Source organism: Anabrus simplex, chromosome 5 (genome assembly GCF_040414725.1).
Source record: "Anabrus simplex isolate iqAnaSimp1 chromosome 5, ASM4041472v1, whole genome shotgun sequence".
Lineage (NCBI taxonomy): Eukaryota > Metazoa > Arthropoda > Insecta > Orthoptera > Tettigoniidae > Anabrus > Anabrus simplex.
The window spans coordinates 451,655,273-451,676,569 of record NC_090269.1 but is presented as its reverse complement, the minus strand read 5'-3'; the positions used below and the strand labels follow the sequence as shown (position 1 = coordinate 451,676,569).

The 21,297-nt window shown below is 37.5% G+C and overlaps 1 protein-coding gene across 1 annotated transcript in view; it reads left to right on the top strand.

Annotated features, from left to right (window-relative positions):
• Nucleotides 1-21,297, top strand: part of LOC136874640 (uncharacterized) — a 173,335-nt gene that overhangs the window by 117,222 nt on the left and 34,816 nt on the right. The window lies entirely within an intron of this gene.

Here is a 21,297-nt window from a genome sequence, read left to right as displayed (position 1 = left end):
CTGAGCTGTTTGGTTTTCCTTCAGGCCAGAGTTTAAGCGGTTTTCTTGACAAATTCAGTCTGTCACCGTCAGATTTTTGACCAGTCCTTTTTTCGGTGTTTATTTCCGTCAAGTTTCCTGCCTTCGGTCACTTTTCACAAAAACTGACAGAGGCTCTGATTTCCTTGAACAGTAACCACTTTACCTTTTCACCCTTAATTCTTCTCTTTGTGTTGGTGATCGCGCCTTCTATTGTCGATGTACCTACAAAATCTTCCTTTACCATTTGGAAGACTTGTAAAGGAGTTCTCTTTCTGCGAAGCTTCATTATTTCAATGTAATCTTCTGGCACATAGAGACGTTGCTGGAACTTTAAAGCAGATTCAATATCAGCAAAGTCAGAGTCTTCTTCTTCTTCCTCTTGCGTTCCGGCCTTCCAAGGGTACGTTACAATTTCAATTCTTCCTCCTTAGTTCTTTTCTTCCAGTATTCTTCCATTGTTTCACTGTGCTTCTTCTTTCTTCAGTCCATTTTGTGCCTGTTTTCGTTTCCTTCCTCCCTTGGAATCCTTCCATTTGTAAGATTTTCTTCCTAAAAATCTTTTATTCCAATGATTCTTCGTCTCCTATGTTGTTCCTTTCCAGGTCTTCCTTGACTTCTTGAATCCAGGTGGTGGTTGATTTGTTTTTTCAAACGTACTCGAAGATTCGTTTAGTTAGTGTATTGTCATCCATTCTGTAATTGAGTACAAGAAATAGCAATTTCCTTTTTCTTATTTTTTCCGATGTTTCTATGTTCTGGTAAATTTTATTGTTACATCTTAATTTCCAAAACTCTGCAATTCTTAGATGACCTAATATTTTCCTTATAATTCTTCTTTCTAATATTTCTAATTTATCAAGCTTGTAGTTCAGTGCTAGACATTTGCTGGAATACAGGCATTCTGGTTCCAATCAACCAGTCACTACTGATCTGCATTTAGGGCAGTCGCCCAGGTGGCAGATTTCCTACTGTTGTTTTCCTTGAATGATTTCAATGAAATTGGAAATTTATTGAACATCTCCTTTGATAAGTTATTCCTATCCCTAACTCCCCTTCCTATAAACGAATATTTGCCCCAATTTGTCTTCTTGAATTCCAACTTTATCTTCATATTGTGATCTTTCCTACTTTTAAAAACACCATCCAGACTTATTCGTCTACTGATGTCCTCCCACGCCATCTCTCCACTATTATTATTAGCGTATGGTAACGTACACAAAACAATACAAAGATTAAATATACAGCACAAAATATGATATACATAATTACAAGATAAACACATAACATTGAAAACAATCGTGCAAGCAAAAGGGTTCAAAGAGTTAGATCTAAGTTCTCTAGCCATTGTATGACCTCAGAAGAAGCCACCACAAAGTCCTGGCTGGATCCAGCGAATGTCCTTCCAATGCATTAGGTGACAATATGGTTGATGGTCCGCTTAACTGCACAGTCACAGGCTGGAGATGACCTCATATCCCATTTAAACAACATTGATCCACATCTCCCATGAATACAGAGTGCGTTCTGTTGAGGGCTACCCATGTCTTGCGGGGCAAATCAAAGCAAGCTGGAAGATCCTTATAACTGAACAGTGTCTGCCATTGAATCGGAGCTACGCTGTTCCACTCCTGTTGCCAATCAGTTTATGGATTGAAATCCCTCCTAACAAGTTCCTGTGCTGTCTGAATGGGAGGAGATCTTGATTTAAGGCGACTGAATCTGACCTTAACATCTTTATGGATAGGGAGATCAGGATTGCTTAATATTTTATTGTATTCTCTATACAAGTTGTTCAATCTTCTAATTCTAGGAGGTTCTATGTGGCTGAGCACTGGCAACCAGAAAAGAGGAGTAGATTTTACTGTGCCACTTATGACATGCATTGTTTCATTCCAGACCGAGTCCACCTTTTTAGTATGAAAGCTGTTGATCCACAATGAAGAACAGTACTCAGCTGTGGAAAGCACCAATGTCATCTCTCCACTGACAGCTCGGAACATACCACTTAGACGAGCAGCTCGTCTCCTTTCTCCCAAGTATTCCCAGCCCAAACTGTGCAACATTTTTGTAACGCTACTCTTTTGTCGGAAATCGCCCAGAACAAATCGAGCTGCTTTTCTATGGATTTTCTGCAGTTCCTGAATCAAGTAATCCTGGTAAGGGTCCCATACACTGGAACCATACTCTAGTTGGGGTCTCACCAGAGACAAATAAACTCTCTCCTTACATCCTTACTACAACCCCTAAATACTCTCATGACCATGTGCAGAGATCTGTACCCTTTATATACAATCATATTTATGTGATTACCCCAATGAAGATCTTTCCTTATATTAATACCTAGGTATTTACAATGATCCCCAAAGGGAACTTTCACCCCATCAACGCAGTAATTAAAATTGAGAGAACTTTACCTATTTGTGAAACTCACAGCCTGACATGTATCCCCGTTTATCATCATACCATTGCCTACCGTCCAACTCACAATATTATCGAGGTCATTTTGCAGTTGCTCACTATCTTGTAACTTATTTATTACTCTGTACAGAATAGCATCATCTGCGAAAAGCCTTATCTCTGATTTCATTTCTTTACACATATCATAGATATTGTAGCGTGTTGGCGTACAGCACCTGGTAGCAACCTATTTCTAAGATTTATTAACTAAGCACTACAACTACAGATTTACACACATACAGACGATAGCACGATCACACACTTACAGACGGTTCGCGCTCTCTCTCTCAGTTTCTCTTATGTTCCATCTACAATGACACACACACACACACACAGTACACTCTCTCAGCCGCTCAGTCACACTTGTTAGCGCTGTCACGGTCCACAGCCTACACGTCAGTCTCGCAGGTCGGGATAGTATCCGCTGTTCACTCAATCCGTCGAACCCCGTTCGCAGTCTGCACACGTCGTCTCCTAGTGTTCCCTTCTTCGCCGCTCCAGAACACTCCAGGTTCTCCTCCAGCAGCCAGCCTCAAGGGACACACACGCACACGACGTCAGGAAAACAGGAACGAGTCCTCGGCTCCGACAGACAGATACTCGATCAGGCTGCACTCTTCCAGGCCATCACTGACTGCGCTCCAGCGAACTCAATCTCGCTCCCACTCACTCACTAACTAACTCTCATTCTGACTAACTCCCACTCTGACCAGTTCTCACTGACTTCTCTTGCAGGCAAGTAACTGCTCTTATATACCTGTGCCAGCTCTTCTGGAATAGTCCGCATGTTCGATGGATCGAGGAACCTCGCGAAATAGAAGACTCCAGATTAATCTTCCAGTCGTTTCCGTAGACCTCTGCGGCGCGACCACGCATAGAAGTGAGAAGGGCCGTCCCAGCGCTAGAGTGTTGCTCGCGGATTGGCGCGCTCGAGCGTAGGGGGGTGGGGCGATGGGTGACGCCCCTGGCGCGTAGCGAGTTACATGGCGGATTCTACAACCATTACAATATATAAAAGAAAACATAAAGGTCCAAAAATACTGCCTTGAGGAATTCCCCCCTTAATTTTTACAGGGACAGATACAGCTTCACCTACTCTAACGTTCTGAGTTCTGTTTTCTAGAAACAGAGCCACCCATTTAGTCACTCTTTTGACAAGTCCAATTGCACTTACATTTGCCAGTAGTCTCCCATGATCTACCCTATCAAATGCCGTAGACACATCAATCGCGATACAGTCCAATTGACCTCCTGAATCCAGGAAATCTGCTATATCTTGCTGGAATCCTACAAGTTAGGCTTCAGTGGAATAACCTTTCCTAAACCCAAACTGCCTTCTATCAAACCGGTTATTAATTTTGCAAACATGTCTTATATAATCAGAAAGAATGCTCTCCCAAAGCATACATACAATGCATGTCAAACTGACTGGCCTGTAATTTTCAGCTTTATGTCTCTCACTCTTTCCTTTATATACAGGGGCTACTATTGCAACTCTCCATTCATTTGGTAAAGTTCCTTCATGCAAACAATAACCAAACAAGTACGTCAGATATGGTACTACATTCCAACCCATTGTCTTGAGTGAATCCCCCGAAACCTTATCAGCTGCTTTTCTAGTTTTCAACTTTTGTATCTTACTGTAAATGTCATTGCTGCCATAGGTAAATTTTAATACTTCCTTAGTATTAGTCACCTCCTCTATCTGGACATTATCCTTGTAACCAACAATCTTTACACACTGCTGACTGAATACTTCTGACTTTTGAAGATCCTCGCATACACACTCCCCTTGTTCATTAATGATTCCTGGAATGTCCTACTTGGAACCTGTTTCTGCCTTAAAATACCTATACATACACTTCCATTTTTCACTAAAATTAGTATGGCCACCAATTATGTTTGCCATCATGTTATCCTTAGCTGACTTCTTTGCTAGAATCAATTTCCCAGTAAGTTCCTTCAATTTCTCCTTACTTTTACAGCCATTTCTAACTCTATTTCTTTGCAACCTGCACCTCCTTCTTTGTCTCTTTACTTCCCTCTTATAATATAGTGGGTCTTTACCATTCCTTAACACCTTCAAAGGTACAAACCTATTTTCGCATTCCTCAACAATTGCTTTAAACCCATCCCAGAGTTTGTTTACATTTTTATTTACCGTTTTCCACCGATCATAGTTACTTATTAAAAACTCCCTCATGCCTGTTTTATCAGCCATATGGTACTGCCTAACAGTCCTAATTTTAATCTCTTCCTTTCTTTCACATTTATTTTAACTTCGACAAAAACCGCTCCGTGATCAGTAATACCATCTATTACTTTGGTTTCTCTACAGAGCTCATCTGGTTTTACCAGCACCACATCCAGGATATTTTCCCTCTGGTTGGTTGCATCACTTTCTGAATCAGGTGCCCTTCCCATATTAACTTGTTTGTCATTTGTTGGTCATGCTTCCCGTCGTTCGCATTACCGTCCCAATTGACATTTTGTAAATTGAGATCACCCGCTACAGTTACGTTCCTTTCCTTATCGTTTCCCACATAGCTGATTATCTTGTCAAATAATTCTGAATCAGTATCTGCGCTACCCTTTTCTGTTCTGTACACTCCAAAGACATCAAGTTGCCTATTATCTTTAGAAATGAGCCTTACCCCGAGAATTTCGTGCTTGTCATGTTTAACTTTTTCGTAGCTTACACATTCTTCTTTCACGAGAATGAATATTCCCCCTCCTACCATTCCTATCCTATCTCTACGATACACACTCCATTGCCGTGAGAAAATTTCTGCATACATTACATCATTTCTCAGCCATGATTCAACTCCTATTAGAATATCTGGTGAGTATATATCTGTTAAATTACTTTATTCCATTCCTTTGTTTACAATACTTTACAGTTGAGCACTAAAAATTTTATGTCATCCCTACTTGATTTCCAGTTCCCTGTTCCCTCTACACTGCTCCCTAAGCCACTCTGTTTCCCTGAATGTACCTCCATACAACCCTTCTAAACAAATTTCCTAACTTATATCTACCACTGCGGTTTAAGTGAAGGCCATCTGAGCGCAGATCCCTACCTCCTACCCACCCATTAGGATCTAGAAATTTCACTCCCAGTTTCCCACATACCCACTCCATAGTCTCATTTAAATCTCTAATCACCCTCCAGTCAGTATCCCTCCTACACAGAATTCCACTGATTCCTACTCTGTTTTGTTTTATGTACTGCGCGAATACTGTCACTTACTGTAACTGTATTCCGTCCGCGGAGTACTTCAAATGTTTTAATTTGATGTAATTCACAATTTCCCTGTTATCTATTGGTCCGCCTCAGGCCAGCCTGAAAGCGCATCCCGCGCTGGAGCGTGCTCTCAGTTCATTGTCGGCAGCCAAGATGTTTGTAAGCCTTGTGCGGCTGCTCTGCGTAAGGGCATTTACTTGTCATAAAATACCTCCGTGATATGCATTGGATACGGGCTAAGGCCCTCATGGGTTTATCTTTAAAGTTTAATAATATTCTCATTACCTGGAGCAGACGCCTGTTTTCCATACTGTGCCAGGACTATGTAAGTAACGATATTGCTACTGGCGCCATGGAATAGCTTTCTCCTCATGGACAAATGTAAGTCTCGCTACATTCCACTCTTTTCTACTGGAGTTGGTTTTCATCGTCTCTAAACCTGTGGATCTACGATTACCGTTTCAGGTCGTCGTCAATTTGAAATGAACTTGAAAATTTAGGAACACATATATTGAAAACATTCAGCTTGTTTTCTGTTCTTCTGCTTAAAACGACCATATGTTCAAGAAAATTTTACCTTTCGTCGGCAGTTGTTTTAAGGTCTTATAGATTAATTTGTCTTGGGTTAAGTTAAAGAAGATTTTAAAGAATTTAACCCTGTATGTAACGGTAACTCTCAAAGGTTTGAAATCACGAGATTATCTCCGTGGATCGGAATCTGTTCCTGCTTTAATTTGGTCTTTTCTGTTCTTCCGTTCTTTGGGTGAAATTTTCTTTTTTAAACTTCTGCTTTGGTAAAGATATTTCTTGTTTACATTACCATGGCAAACCTTCCCAACGCGAACTATTTTTGGGGGTAATAATTAATGTCTTTGGGGGAAGGATTGAAGAGAGGTTGAATTGTTGACGAGCGTGTCTTTTCGTTGGGAGCTGGTGACTCCTCTTTCAGCTCATTTATTGATTCAGTATGCACCCACTCGGGTCCGAACGGGTCGCAAATAACTCTCGACAGCTCGATGTAATCCCAGGGTATTTCATTCAGTGAGAAAAATCTTAAAATTTTTCATACGGTTTCACTTTACGTGTGATCAGAAAGAGAAAAGTTCAGCCATACGCAATAGTATTTGCATGATCGTCATTAACCAGTGCAAATGTTAAAACTTCGCCACTGTCCGCATTCAAGTGAATTAATTTACAAACTAAGATAAAGAATTACCTATCACTAAAAAATTAACACTCACAGAATTATATAAAAAGAAATAAGGAACCACATTTATTTAACTAGAGAAATGCCCTAAAGAAATGGGAACTAATTTGGGAATGAACTACAATTATCACTACATGGAATAAGTATTCAAAAATCGTAAGTTAAAGTCAGCGCTGGCTTATTAAAAACAAAGATATAGCATTACATCACTTGAATTGTTTCTGAAATGAAATCAAAGTCAGTATTACTGTCCATAACTATTCTTGAGACTTATGCATCACTGGTATACGTTCTCCAGGCGCAATCATTATATCAGCATAAAAATTCTAAGTTCCTTCTCAAAATTACATCAGCACTAAAATAAAGTCTGAACTCAAATAAACGAATTTTATTTCGAACAATTATTCATTAACGATTGACGTGCCAAGGTTTTACACCCCTAATGCCTGCTAAATCCGGCTCCTAATCTATCATCTTCCTATTTAGTAACCTTTGATAAAATTCTAATTCAACTATTCAATGTTTAAAAATAATTAATCCTCCAATTCTATCCACATAATTCTTAATTCATATATCACTGGCTCAATATGCTTTTATACGTCGTATTCTAATCAATATCCTACTGTGCAAGTAATTGAATTCGTATCTACCGTGTGAATATCTCAATACTATGCCTTGGTTCTACTTAACCATATATGTATAATATGTCATTTATCTCGCATTTCGTACGTTTCGAGAATGTATCACAGAACTTACATACCTCCATCATAACAGCTGTCTGGACATTACATCACTATCTAAATCTCGGTTAAATATAAATATTGACAATCCATACCTTATATCTGGTCAATTCCGCGGTGTATTTCCTCGTAATTATTCGCATCGTTTCATTAGATCCATACCTTCCACGTATAACGTTTATGTACCTCCTATATATACCTTGTAATTACTACAAAACGCCATATAATACTTCATATCACTTCTTTTTACCTTGTCCGACGATCAATTATTACTATCTTAACTACTCAATATTAACTTTTACTTCACATAACTTTCAACACATACCTTGCAATTACAGATATATAGCTTTCTTAAATACGTCAGTACGTGTTTGTCATATTCATTTCCTTTCAATAAAATCACGATGCATAACCTTGCATATGTTACTAGTGCTGCTAATAATTTTATCGCTCTTCAAGGAATACTTGATTTCCATCATTCTCTTCTGACGCGCGGTCCATTTGTGGCGTAATCTTTAGATATATACATCGCAAGATTTATCGATATCCTTCAACTTATGTTAATAGTTAGCAATCAGCTGTTATGTTGTGTCATTCCTAATCGTATTTTCGACTACTTCACTGAATTATTTGCTCAAACACGGTGATCCATGCGCGAGATATACATATAATTCTACACTGCCTTAATATAGTATCAATATCTTAAATATTACACACTTCACTGTATATTATCACATGCACACTTAAATATTAACATTTGTAACATATATTCAATTACACAGCATATGCCAAAAGATAATATTAACTAAGAATTATGATACTAATTGTAAGGGCTTAGCTCGTCTCTCGTTACTCCGATATCAGTTGTTCTCCTTCGGCCCGTCTCATGGCTAGTTTTGCGGTCTGGATCTGAGGTTGGGCTGGACTCCTCCTCCCATTCAGAACTGGTCTTGGTAGGCAATATCCATCTCTCCTCTCGGGTAGGTCATCTGTCTGGATGATACCTCTCTCCAGGTCAGTCCATCTTGAATGCTTAGCAGTTAATCATCTTCTTCGTAAGGCTGCCAACAAAGTTTAACATTTCCGAAGAGTACATAGTTATTTTAAAATTCTTATCAGAATATATTTCTCACAGATTACTCTTCTTAACCTTCTTCTGCGTTATATTTGGCTAACTCTTTATAATTGTGTATTGCGCCCTGGTGGGGGTGTAATAAGCGTCATGCAATTGTAATTATTTATGGAGGAATATATATTTCAATGTCAGAAGCGAGAAGATCGTACTTCGTATATTATAAGTACAGACCAGGTCGAGAGGATGTTGTGAAACCTACACGGACTGTTGTCTCCAATAAGATTAAGAAACACAATGAGTGACAGAATTAGAATTCTCAGAAATTGTGACGATGAGGAAAGAGAGAGGATAATTTGTTGCCAAAGTTTTCATAGCAACGGGCAGAATAGGTAGTGGCAACAGTGCAAAGAGCCGGGTGCAAATTTCTGAGAAATGATGGCAGGGTACTCCTGGTACTAGCGGGAGTTGAATGCGGGGTTGGCACTGGAAGAAAAAAATATGAGTCTTCCCGCTCCCGTGGTTTATGTGGACCAATAGAAAATTTCATCGACCAGTCGCAGGTACGCCAACTTCGTATTGTAAGAAGCACTAGCGAGGCTAACTCCGCGGATTAAACTGATAGAAGGGAGTGAGTTATCAATTCAGAATAAGGTGGAATTTATGAGCCTTATTATATTATACAACTTATAAAAAGTTAATAATTGCGGGAGATTGCATTGTGTAAATCTGAGAATTCATGGACGCTATTCGCTGATTGGCTGGAGGCAAAGGACGCCACAATATAGCGCGAAAACCCAGTCCGGGATACGGCAGCTAAATTCGCAAATATAACGATTACCAGCGAACGATAATAGTTGAGAATTGGTATAGAGCATTTGAGAACATAATTACATCATTGGATCATATATTAAAGCCACGGGCCAAACGCAAAGTGTCGTATGAAGAGATCGGGACTGCGCGTCCTATGATGACCTCCGGTGAACTCGAAGAGAAGGGATACAAGTACAAATATGAAGTCGTGGACAAGGACTGACAACTACTTCTGACAAAGCGTTCGGGCTGATACCACGCCTAGGGTGCATGTGTGTACGTACTCGTGGAGTAGGGTTCGAAGTATTATATTGTTACATAGTACAGTGATTCATGACGTGATGTAGCTCATATTACAGTCTTGAGCAGTATACTAGTATGAAGTGTTTCAAATAGACAGGACTCAGTAAAGCATAATTTACGGAATGTGAGATTCTACCAACAGATTAGGAAGTGCGTTACGTGAGAACGGTCACGAGTGTTTATTTCACCTAGTAAACAGTCGATTCTAAACTGATACCTGGTCGGCTGTGTGAACGCGTGACGGAAATTCAAGTGCGCGCATGGGCCGTTGTAAAGGGGATCCCGAGGCATCCCATGTTCCTAGTGTTCCTAGGAATGAAGAATGTATATCTACATTAAGTAGGCTAGATACAAGGCCGAGAGTGTAAAATTTGTGAGTAGAATTTAGGGTGGAAATTATTCCAGAGTGCAACAGTTATTTTATTTGTTTTTATTCAAAATGTGTAAAGTTGAAAAGGGTCAAGGATTAATTCTTCAAGCTGGCATGAATACCAGTGGAATGCAGTGCTAAAAACCGGATGGGCTAGGCTCCTTGTCCGGTTTTAGCAGACTACAAGGGCAGAGATGAGTAACCTTTTGAGATATTTGTAGATTGCTATCGTTAGGGGGAGGAAATCATATTAATTTATCATGTAACTTAATTGTGAAACGAGCCGTAGATCAAGCACTCATCATAATTTTGATTATTAAATAGAGTGGAGTAGGGTTGGTTTGTTCATTCAAGTGCTTGAGTTGTTTGATATGATATGGAGCACGTTTCACGTAAAGATAATGTTAATATTCATTTAGAAGTGCTTCCAAAGTGTTTTTCCGTTATCGGATGTTTTATAGATATTAAGGCATGTTGTTAAGATAATCCAGAGTTAGGGTTGCCAAGTGATTTAAATTATTGTGGGAAGGAATGCAGTCCATTGATTTGTTTGTAAATATCGCGAAGTTCGCCAGTGGACAAAATAATAATAATAATTGGTAGAAGTGTCAGAGTAATAAATTAATATTGGGTAATGTGTAAAGGCGTGTTTAATAATAATCTTTGAGAATAAAGGCACGGGCCTAGTTGGATAGAATGATTGCAAATTAAAGTAATTTAAATATGGAGATATTATGTGGCATGAATATTTTATTTGGACAGTGAATCCGATTTTAACACTAATTGTTGAGTTAAGGTTTTCTTGGACTCCATAATAGTCATAAATAAATTTGGTAGAAACGAGATAGGCATTTTGATAATATGGTCACGCTATGTTTGAGGCCCAGGGTGATTTGAGCCAAAAGTTGAGATTTGGAGTTTGTGGGACAGAAATCCGGCCCGAAATGAAAGTGAATTGTACTGATGTTGATGAAGAAATAGATGGATCTTAAGGCCCACATAGAGGTTGTATTTATATACCGGTGTATTGAGTGGCAGAATAGAGTCCACACACCGAGGGTTAATTAGTGAAAATGTTTTGAAGAGTTCCGATGGATAAATGGACTTAAAAATGTAAAAGGAAGGAATAATTTAACACTTGCAGAGATTGGAGGTATTTTCCCGACTGCGAGGTGTTATGGGATTTGAGAATTGTCTTAGGAGCATATGGTCTCCATGAATTAACGACAGTACGAATATAAGGGTGCGGGTTCGAACACTATTATGTCCCGACCGATGTGAATTCGGATCTTGGTGATTTCTGTTTGGGGGAGAACGTATGTGACTAAATTATAAAGATGAGGAATAAAAATATTCTCAAGAGCATGAGAATATTAATAATAATAATAATAATATTCCAAGTAAATCATGTCTGGATTGATTAGTGCCAAAATAAATCGGAATTGTAAAAGGGGTTATGCGTTAAACATTTTAAGAGTGGACTACCGTGTAACAAGCGAAATTAATTTTTTAAATTAATAATAATAATAATAATAATAAATATTTGAAAAAGAAGAAGAAGAATTTACTTTTTTATAGTTTGGACATAATAATGATGTTGGGAGTTGAACTGAAAAATTGGAGATTTTAACTAAAAATAATAATAATAATGAGAATATTTGAAGAAGGAGAAGAAGAATAAAAAGTAAGCTACTTTTTTATTTTTTGATGAGAATAATAAGAGCGAGAATTTGAAGTATTATAGCGAGGATGATTACAGGTTACGATAATCACGATTTCCACTATTAATAATAATGTTAATAATAATAATAATAATAATAATGATATTTTTCAAATTTTATTTTATTTTATTATTTCGGATGCTGATGATGAATGATACTAGGGAAGTCAGCTAGCGAATTAACGTAATAATGCCAAGTGTTGTGTATAATAAGTTAAGTTAATAGTTGTAAAATGAAGGCAAATCCCTACCTCTGGACCATTAGGTTAGAGTCCCTTTGTCGTTTCCTTCAACTTACAATTAGCATATCTTGGTTAGGAACCCGGGGAGAGTTTGTAGTTTCCCGGGTTGGTCTCATCTCAGTCAAAGTAGAGGCGATAACATAGTTCACGTGATCGCGCCCACTTAGCCAACAGGTAATTGGTCCACGACCAAATATGGTCATGGTGTTAACGAAGGTAAATATGATAGCTTCAGATATCAACGGTTCCACCACCCAAATGGAAGGGTGGTCAAAAGTGATAAATATTATGTAATCATTTTTCAGGAATAATTTGCCAAATCACCGACAAATCAAGGGTCAACAGATTTTGTTGTGTGTAAAAATTATTTTGTTTACTTAAATAAAATGCTCCATTAGCATTTGCAAGGAAACAGTTCCAGGTTCTTGTTCTTGTAGAATAGTAAACCCTTGGTGACCGTTTAAATATCCGTCTCCATCCCTAGGACGGAGCCTTCATAATTTCCCTTTGATCTGAATAATTATATAATTTGTGTGTTTTATGATGAGCCTTAATGTTAAGAATTGGAGTGTCCCGTTCAACCCTCTAGTACTGATTGGATGGCGCCCTTACATTTAGTTGTAGGTCTTACATCTCAAAATATTTTTTATTGTGTATTAGTTGCGATAGATTCGGACCGTAACACTCCCTGAGATAAATGCTGGTTGGGGCTGAGGCTTTGAGCGGGTACAGTATAATATATCTTTTCATCTTGTTCCGAGAAAATCTTTAGATTCAGCTTAATTATTCTTCCGAATTACTTTCTTTTCAGCTTCTCCGCCAATTTAAATAACTTTTTCAATCCCTTTCTTCCCTTGCAGTTCATACAATACTTCCCTGCAATTTCGTTGCTCTTGCGCCTCGGGTTCCCAATAGGCGCATTTGATTTAAGCTCCGCTTATCTGGACGTATTTTATCTATTCACAGTGTTTCTATGGGTTGATTATCCCGTTTTCTTCTTAATCAATCTAGTTTTTCTTTATGAATTTCTGCTGAAATCTAGTAAAATTTCGTCCTTTTTGCAGCTCGATCGCAATCCACGTTTTGTCTCTGCGAGTTCAATTTTTCAAGTGTATTTTTATAATAATCTCTTCTATTCTATTTTTTTAAAACAATCTACTTGACCTTTCACTGTTCTGCATCGCCTTCGGAATACATTCGTTCCCAGTTAGACATAGCCTCCTATTATATCTCGATATCATGACTTTATTGTGTGTTCTTTTTAGCTTGAGTGGGCTATACCTTCCTCCGGCGCCATTTTTGAAAACGTCTAGAAAATGCAACGGGCACATTTTATTTGCTCTCAATAATTTTACTCTTTAATAACCTGAGTAGTAAATGTGACTTTGTATTTTCTATAACTTCTTTGTCATTCCTCGACTGAATACTCTATCTTTAGTTCTCAGTAGTTTAATATTGATTATTTTATTTCACTGTTGATACTGTTTATTTTCTTTGATTATATCTCTGTGTTCATCAGCTGATTTCAAATGTTATGTTCGGTCTTAATAAATTCTCTGATCAGTTTAACTGGGAATTTTGTTATAGTTCTCATTTCTTTCATAAGTTTAGAGCTCAATTCAGTTTACGTTCAGCAATTTCCTTCTCTTCATTGGTGATTTGGATCTTACTCTGGTTTGCTTGGATTTTATTTTGATTTTCTGAATCAATTTACTCTCTTCACATGGACATACTTGACAAGCCTGTGAGATATATTTTGACCTCGTTACAGCTTGCCTTGTTAATGATATTATCATCTTAGGCGTGTGAAAATCTTCTCACTCTTGCATGTCATTTTGATGTAAGTTCATGTCGTTGTCCATTTTCAGAATCTCTGTTTGCATCATTGTAACCTTTATCCTTCTCGGTTTCCGTTTTTTCTCTTCCATTCTTCTTATCTGCTTTAGCTGATTATGTTGCCATTCTTCTTGAATACGTTCTTTCCATTTTACTCTTCTTTTCTCTGATTCAGGCAACTCTTGCAGTTTTCCTACTTGTTTCTTTACCTTCTTCCGTAGTTCTGTTCCCTCATTTTCAACTACTTCTTCTCTTTTCTTCTTCTGTCTCTGATTTTCTCGTATTACGTCCGGTTTATTGGTTATTTCATGTGACAATTTCGGTTGATGGATTATCTCTTACAGTAACTCTTGTTGATTCATTATTTCTTGTGATAATCCCTGCTTATCAATTACTTCTTGCAGTACTTCTGATTTCTTCGTCTCTTCTTGTGGTAACTCTGTTTGGTTCCTCTGATATTTTTCTCCTTCCGTCTCTCCGATGAATTCTCGCCGGTCTTCCTGATTTTCTTCATGTTTCACCTCTTCAGTGACTTGCTGTTCCTCATTATTTTCTCCTCTCACTTCTTCAATAATTTCTTGCTGTTTCTCGTAATTCTTTTCTCCCTTTGTTCCTTCGATAAATTCTCGTTGTTTCTCCTGATCTTCTTTTATTACTTTCTCAATGATTTCTCCATTGATTTGCTCAGTAATCTTTTGTAGTTCTTTATGATCTTCTTCTTTCATTTCTTCCATGATTTCTTCAACAATTTCTTGTTGTCTCTGGCAATCTTATTCTCTTGCTTCTTCAATAATGTCCTGTTGTAACTCATGGTCTTCTTTCATTACTTCTCGTTGTTTCTCATGATTTTCTCTTCTTATTTCCTCAATCTTTTCCTGTTTTTCTCTGTCTCTTCTTCTCTTGTGGTTTGCATGATTTCTTGTCTCGCCATTGGTTCTTCTCTGGCTTTTTCTACTTCATCATATTCCTTCTTCTCCATAACTTCAATCGTCGATGTTCGGAACTCCGCTAATTCGTCTTTAACTTACGATATTCCTGATCGAATTCCTCTGCCGTATTCTTGCCATGATTTTCTCATTTTGTTCATGAAGTTTTCATGACTCTCATCCGATTTTCTCATGATTTCTCGTAATAACTCTTCTTGTTTCTTTCCTATTTCCTCGAGTTGTTTCTGTTGCCATTCTCCTCGTTTCTTTCCTTGTTCCTTTCTTAACTCCTTTAACAATTCTTGTTGTTTTTGTTCTTTCCCTGCCCGTCTTCTATCCTCTTTCTCCTTCTTTCTCTCTTCCTTCTACCTCTTTCTCTCTTTGTCACGTTCCTCCTTTTCTCTCTTTCTATCTTCCTCTCCCCTCTTTCTTTCTTCTCGTTCTCTTTCTCTTTCCTTCCGTTCTCTATCCCATCTTTCATGTCTTTCTTTCCGTTCTCTATCCCATCTTTCATGTGTTTCTTTCCGTTCTCTATCCCATTGTTCTTGTTGTCTCTTCATTTTCTGCTTCCGTTCTTCATCTTCTCTTTTTATAAATTCTTGGAACCATATTGGCATTCCTTCTTGTTTTCCTTGTACTCTCTTCATCTCTTCTTCTTGCTCCCTTCAAGTTTGTATTCTTCCCGGAGTTGCCATGTTCTCGATAAACTCAATTTTATTCGATATGGACTCTCTAATTTCCTATCAAATTTTCTGTTTTTTTTAATTTACTAATATCACAGAATACCAACACAGTATATTATAAAGTTCATCAATTCCTTAACCTAATGAGTTCAATAAACTCCAATATTTCAATCTTACTCACTAATTTTTAACTTTGTCTTCCAAGTAAATTAATATATGGATGGATTTCCTGAAGATCGATACCAACCCACCAAATAGACCATGAACAACTTGGCCGTGAGTTCAGATTTCATTTCTTTGATTTCATTTCTGAATGAATTCCCTAAAGAGAAATAAGTATCCACTGTACTGTATTCAATATTCACTAACATACGAATCATCCTTCATAATATTCAAAAATTAATTCGGTATTATTCAAATTGAAAAGTAAAATAAGCATATATTAAATTATTCTAATAAAAAGAAAGGTATCATCTCAAGAATAAGGCTTATTTCGAGATATCATCTAACTCTCTATATAAAATTATGTATCTCCATCCAAACTCCATCTACTTTCTTCATGTGAACCCTCACCATTTTTCCTCTACAGGTTTCCATCATGCGCTATCTCAACTCTCCTTTCTCGGAAATCTTTCTCATCATCTCTTTTCCTTGTTAAGTTTTCCAGTATCTTAATGCACAAGTCTTACGTTAGGCCGCAAAATTAATTGCTCAGAGACTAACGGTTCTTTTTCCTTCATGATCCCGCGGTGTCTTTCTCTTCAATCGCCCCACTGTTGTGCGCCAATTTTTAATTGCACCCACTCGTGTACAAACGGGTCGCAAACAATTCCAGACAGCTTGATGTAATCCCAGGGTATTTCATTCAGTGAGAAAAATCTTAAAATTTTTCATACGGTTTCACTTAACGTGTGATCAGAAAGAGAAAAGTTCAGCCATACGCAAGAGTATTTGCATGATCGTCATTAACCAGTGCAAATGTTAAAACTTCGCCACTGTCCGCATTCAAGTGAATTAATTTACAAACTAAGATAAAGAATTACATATCACTAAAAAATTAACACTCACAGAATTATATTAAAATAAATAAGGAACCACATTTATTTAACTAGAGAAATGCCCTAAAGAAATGGGAACTAATTTGGGAATGAACTACAATTATCACTACATGGAATAAGTATTCAAAAATCGTAAGTTAAAGTCAGCGCTGGCTTATTAAAAACAAAGATATAGCATTACATCACTTGAATTATTTCTGAAATGAAATCAAAATCAGTATTACTATGCATAACTATTCTTGAGACATATGCATCACTGGTATACGTTCTCCAGCCGCAATCATTATATCATCATAAAAATTCTAAGTTCCTTCTCAAAATTACATCAGCACTAAAATAAAGTCTGAACTCAAATAAACGGATTTTATTTTGGACAATTATTCATTAACGATTGACGTGCCAAGGTTTTACACCCCTAATGCCTGCTAAATCCGGCTCCTAATCTATCATCTTCCTATTTAGTAACCTTTGATAAAATTCTAATTCAACTATTCAATGTTTAAAAATAATTAATCCTCCAATTCTATCCACATAATTCTTAATTCATATATCACTGGCTCAATATGCTTTTATACGTCGTATTCTAATCAATATCCTACTGTGCAAGTAATTGAATTCGTATCTACCGTGTGAATATCTCAATACTATGCCTTGGTTCTACTTAACCATATATGTATAATATGTCATTTATCTCGCATTTCGTACGTTTCGAGAATGTATCACAGAACTTACATACCTCCATCATAACAGCTGTCTGGACATTACATCACTATCTAAATCTCGGTTAAATATAAATATTGACAATCCATACCTTATATCTGGTCAATTCCGCGGTGTATTTCCTCGTAATTATTCGCATCGTTTCATTAGATCCATACCTTCCACGTATAACGTTTATGTACCTCCTATATATACCTTGTAATTACTACAAAACGCCATATAATACTTCATATCACTTCTTTTTACCTTGTCCGACGATCAATTATTACTATCTTAACTACTCAATATTAACTTTTACTTCACATAACTTTCAACACATACCTTGCAATTACAGATATATAGCTTTCTTAAATACGTCAGTACGTGTTTGTCATATTCATTTCCTTTCAATAAAATCACGATGCATAACCTTGCATATGTTACTAGTGCTGCTAATAATTTTATCGCTCTTCAAGGAATACTTGATTTCCATCATTCTCTTCTGACGCGCGGTCCATTTGTGGCGTAATCTTTAGATATATACATCGCAAGATTTATCGATATCCTTCAACTTATGTTAATAGTTAGCAATCAGCTGTTATGTTGTGTCATTCCTAATCGCATTCTCGACTACTTCCCTGAATTATTTGCTCTAACACGGTGTTCCATGCGCGAGATATACATATAGTTCTACACCGCCTTAATATAGCATTAATATCTCAAATATTACACACTTCACTGTATATTATCATATGCACACTTAAATATTAACATTTGTAACATATATTCAATTACACAGCATATGCCAAAAGATAATATTAACTAAGAATTATGATACTAATTGTAAGGGCTTAGCTCGTCTCTCGTTACTCCGATATCAGTTGTTCTCCTTCGGCCCGTCTCATGGCTAGTTTTGCGGTCTGGATCTGAGGTTGGGCTGGTCTCCTCCTCCCATTCAGAACTGGTCTTGGTAGGCAATATCCATCTCTCCTCTCGGGTAGGTCATCTGTCTGGATGATACCTCTCTCCAGGTCAGTCCATCTTGAATGCTTAGCAGTTAATCATCTTCTTCGTAAGGCTGCCAACAAAGTTTAATATTTCCGAAGAGTACATAGTTATTTTAAAATTCTTATCAGAATATATTTCTCACAGATTACTCTTCTTAACCTTCTTCTGCGTTATATTTGGCTAACTCTTTATAATTGCGTATAATATATCCTTTCATCTTGTTCCGAGAAAATCTTTAGATTCGGCTTAATTATTCTTCAGAATTATTTTCTATTCAGCTTCTCCGCCAATAAAATAACTTTTTTCAATCCTTTTCTTCCCTTGCAGTTCATACAATACTTCCCTGCAATTTCGTTGCTCTTGCGCCTCGGGTTCACAATGGGCGCATTTCATTTAAGCTCCGCTTCTCTGGACGTATTTTATCTATTCACAGTGTTTCTATAGGTTGATTATCCCGTTTTCTTCTTAATCAATCTAGTTTTTCTTTATGAATTTCTGCTGAAATCTAGTAAAATTTCGTCCTTTTTGCAGCTCGATCGCAATTCACGTTTTGTCTCTGCGAGTTCAATTTTTCAAGTGTATTTTTATAATAATCTCTTCTATTCTATTTTTTTAAAACAATCTACTTGACCTTTCACTGTTCTGCATCGCCTTCGGAATACATTGGTTCCCACATAGACATAGCCTCCTATTATATCTCGATATCATGACCTTTTTGTGTATTCTTTTTAGCTTGAGTGGGCCATACTGTACCGGTAACGGCGGTACGAAACTAAGTCCCTGTAATGAAAATTTAAAATTTACACGTTAAGCTCCGGCCCAGGAGCGGAAGACTGACTGAACAGCGAGCAACAGCTGTGTGTGTGACGTAGAGCGGAGTGATGTCACAGCCTGCCTCACCGGAACACAGAGAGCCTGGATTAGTGTGGAATGTTCCTTGAGTTTCTTCGGATAATAACTTTTCCCACAATAATAATTAGACAAAATTAACCACATCGTCGGTAGCCCAATCCTTTATCTACGTTCCTGCAAGGTTTCATATAAATCCGACATGAGACGACGAAGTTATGGAATATGATGCGAAGGCATGGGTCGGATATAAATGTAGTACTGCTTCGTTTAGCAGACCAGTGTGTATGAGCATGCATTGCAGGGGAGTTCGTGCAGTCAGCTCGCGAGGACCGCGATACAACGCGAAGCGACTCTTATACTTCGTTGAGTCCGTGGACTTTAACTCAATAGCGTCGAGTGTGAACTTATACTAGTTTCTTTAAATCGTGGGTGATAAACTTCTGCTCCAACGGGGAGTCATATAAATTGTGCTCCATCAAACTCTGAACATTATCAGGTGACTGTTTATTCTGCACCAGTATCTAAGACTTGCGATTATTTTTCCAAGTGCTCGTAATTTAAAGTTTAATGTTGTGGACAGGATTTGGAATAGTTTGCTCCTTACAAAGTGTTTGAATATTTCGCGTTAACGAGACTGTGCTTTAAGTTAGAATTACTCAAATTGCAAGCATTAACAAGTGATTGAGTACAGAGCGACTACGTCACTAATTTACAATTTCATGTGGAGATAATTCTCTAAACTGTGTGAATATTTGTAGGTGATGAACTGTAGACTGTGTATTAGAACTGTGTATTTCAATTCGACAAACATTCGAACTAAGAGATGTGCATTTCCAATTCTACGAACAGTCGAACTAAGGACTGTTGATAAATGATTAATTTCGCTTTATTTTCATTTCTTTAACATGCGTGAACAGGACCGACTTCACCAGTGAAGCATTCTTACTTCATTTCAATCCAATTGATTACATTGAACGGTGTCCAAACTAAGAAATGTGTCGTGTGGCATAACTTCACATTATGCCTAGTGTCACAAACTTTAGGTGACTATTTATTAGTTGACTTTAATGAAATTCGACGACAAGTTTTGAGTGGATTTTCATTTTATATACTTATTCGAGTTTGGTGACATTCCTTGTCATTTCAAATGATTAAAAACTTAACGCGGGATAGATTTCAGTGACATTCTACCGGGTGATAAACCTTCAATCATTCAATTCTTACGTGTTATGAACCTTGTTAAAACCATTGCTCTACCTTTTCTCATCTGTGCAGAAGCAGTTTTTTGCATTAACACGCCCCAAGGCTTAAAGGTTTTCGTTTACGTTCATCATTTACGTGGTCTATTCCAACGCCCTCTACTTCAACACCGTATGGATCTTCTAGACATCGCATGGATCTTCTAGAACTTCCATCGAGAGAGGAATGGTGGTCCAATGGTGCGGAAAGGAGGGGAGCAGCCGGAATTCTAGAACATCGCCAACCCTAGGACGAGGAAAGAACACTTCATACTGTTTTTTCTGTACAGAGGTGATATGATTTTGAACTTATTAATAAACTCAGAGAAAAAACTTAATACTTTTAAAGGAAACCCTCTCCCTCTGTATGCACTTTAACAGATTGGTACATGCCCTGCGTTTCTCGTGCTCACCAATGTACCACATTTACTGTTACAGAGGAGAGGGGTAAAGAAATTGGCGCCTTAGTCGTGTCAGGCCCGATTTGGAGTGCAGTAGAAATATAAATTAGCGCCTCAGCCATATTAGAGCTTAATTATGGGTGCAGTAGAAATGAAATTGACACTTATCCATTCTAGGCTCAATTTTGGAGTACAAGTAATAAATTTAGAAGTGCAGTGATAGACAAAGTAGCACTCAAATCGTGTGAAACTTAATCCAGATACATTTACAGTGCTTTGTGTGGAACAGCTATTAACATTCCAAGGAAATTTCTAACAAGATATAACCTTTCTATCATAAGAAGTGCTATCAATGATGTGGGACAATATCTTTGTGTTAAATATCTTGAAGATTTTTTTGAGAATGT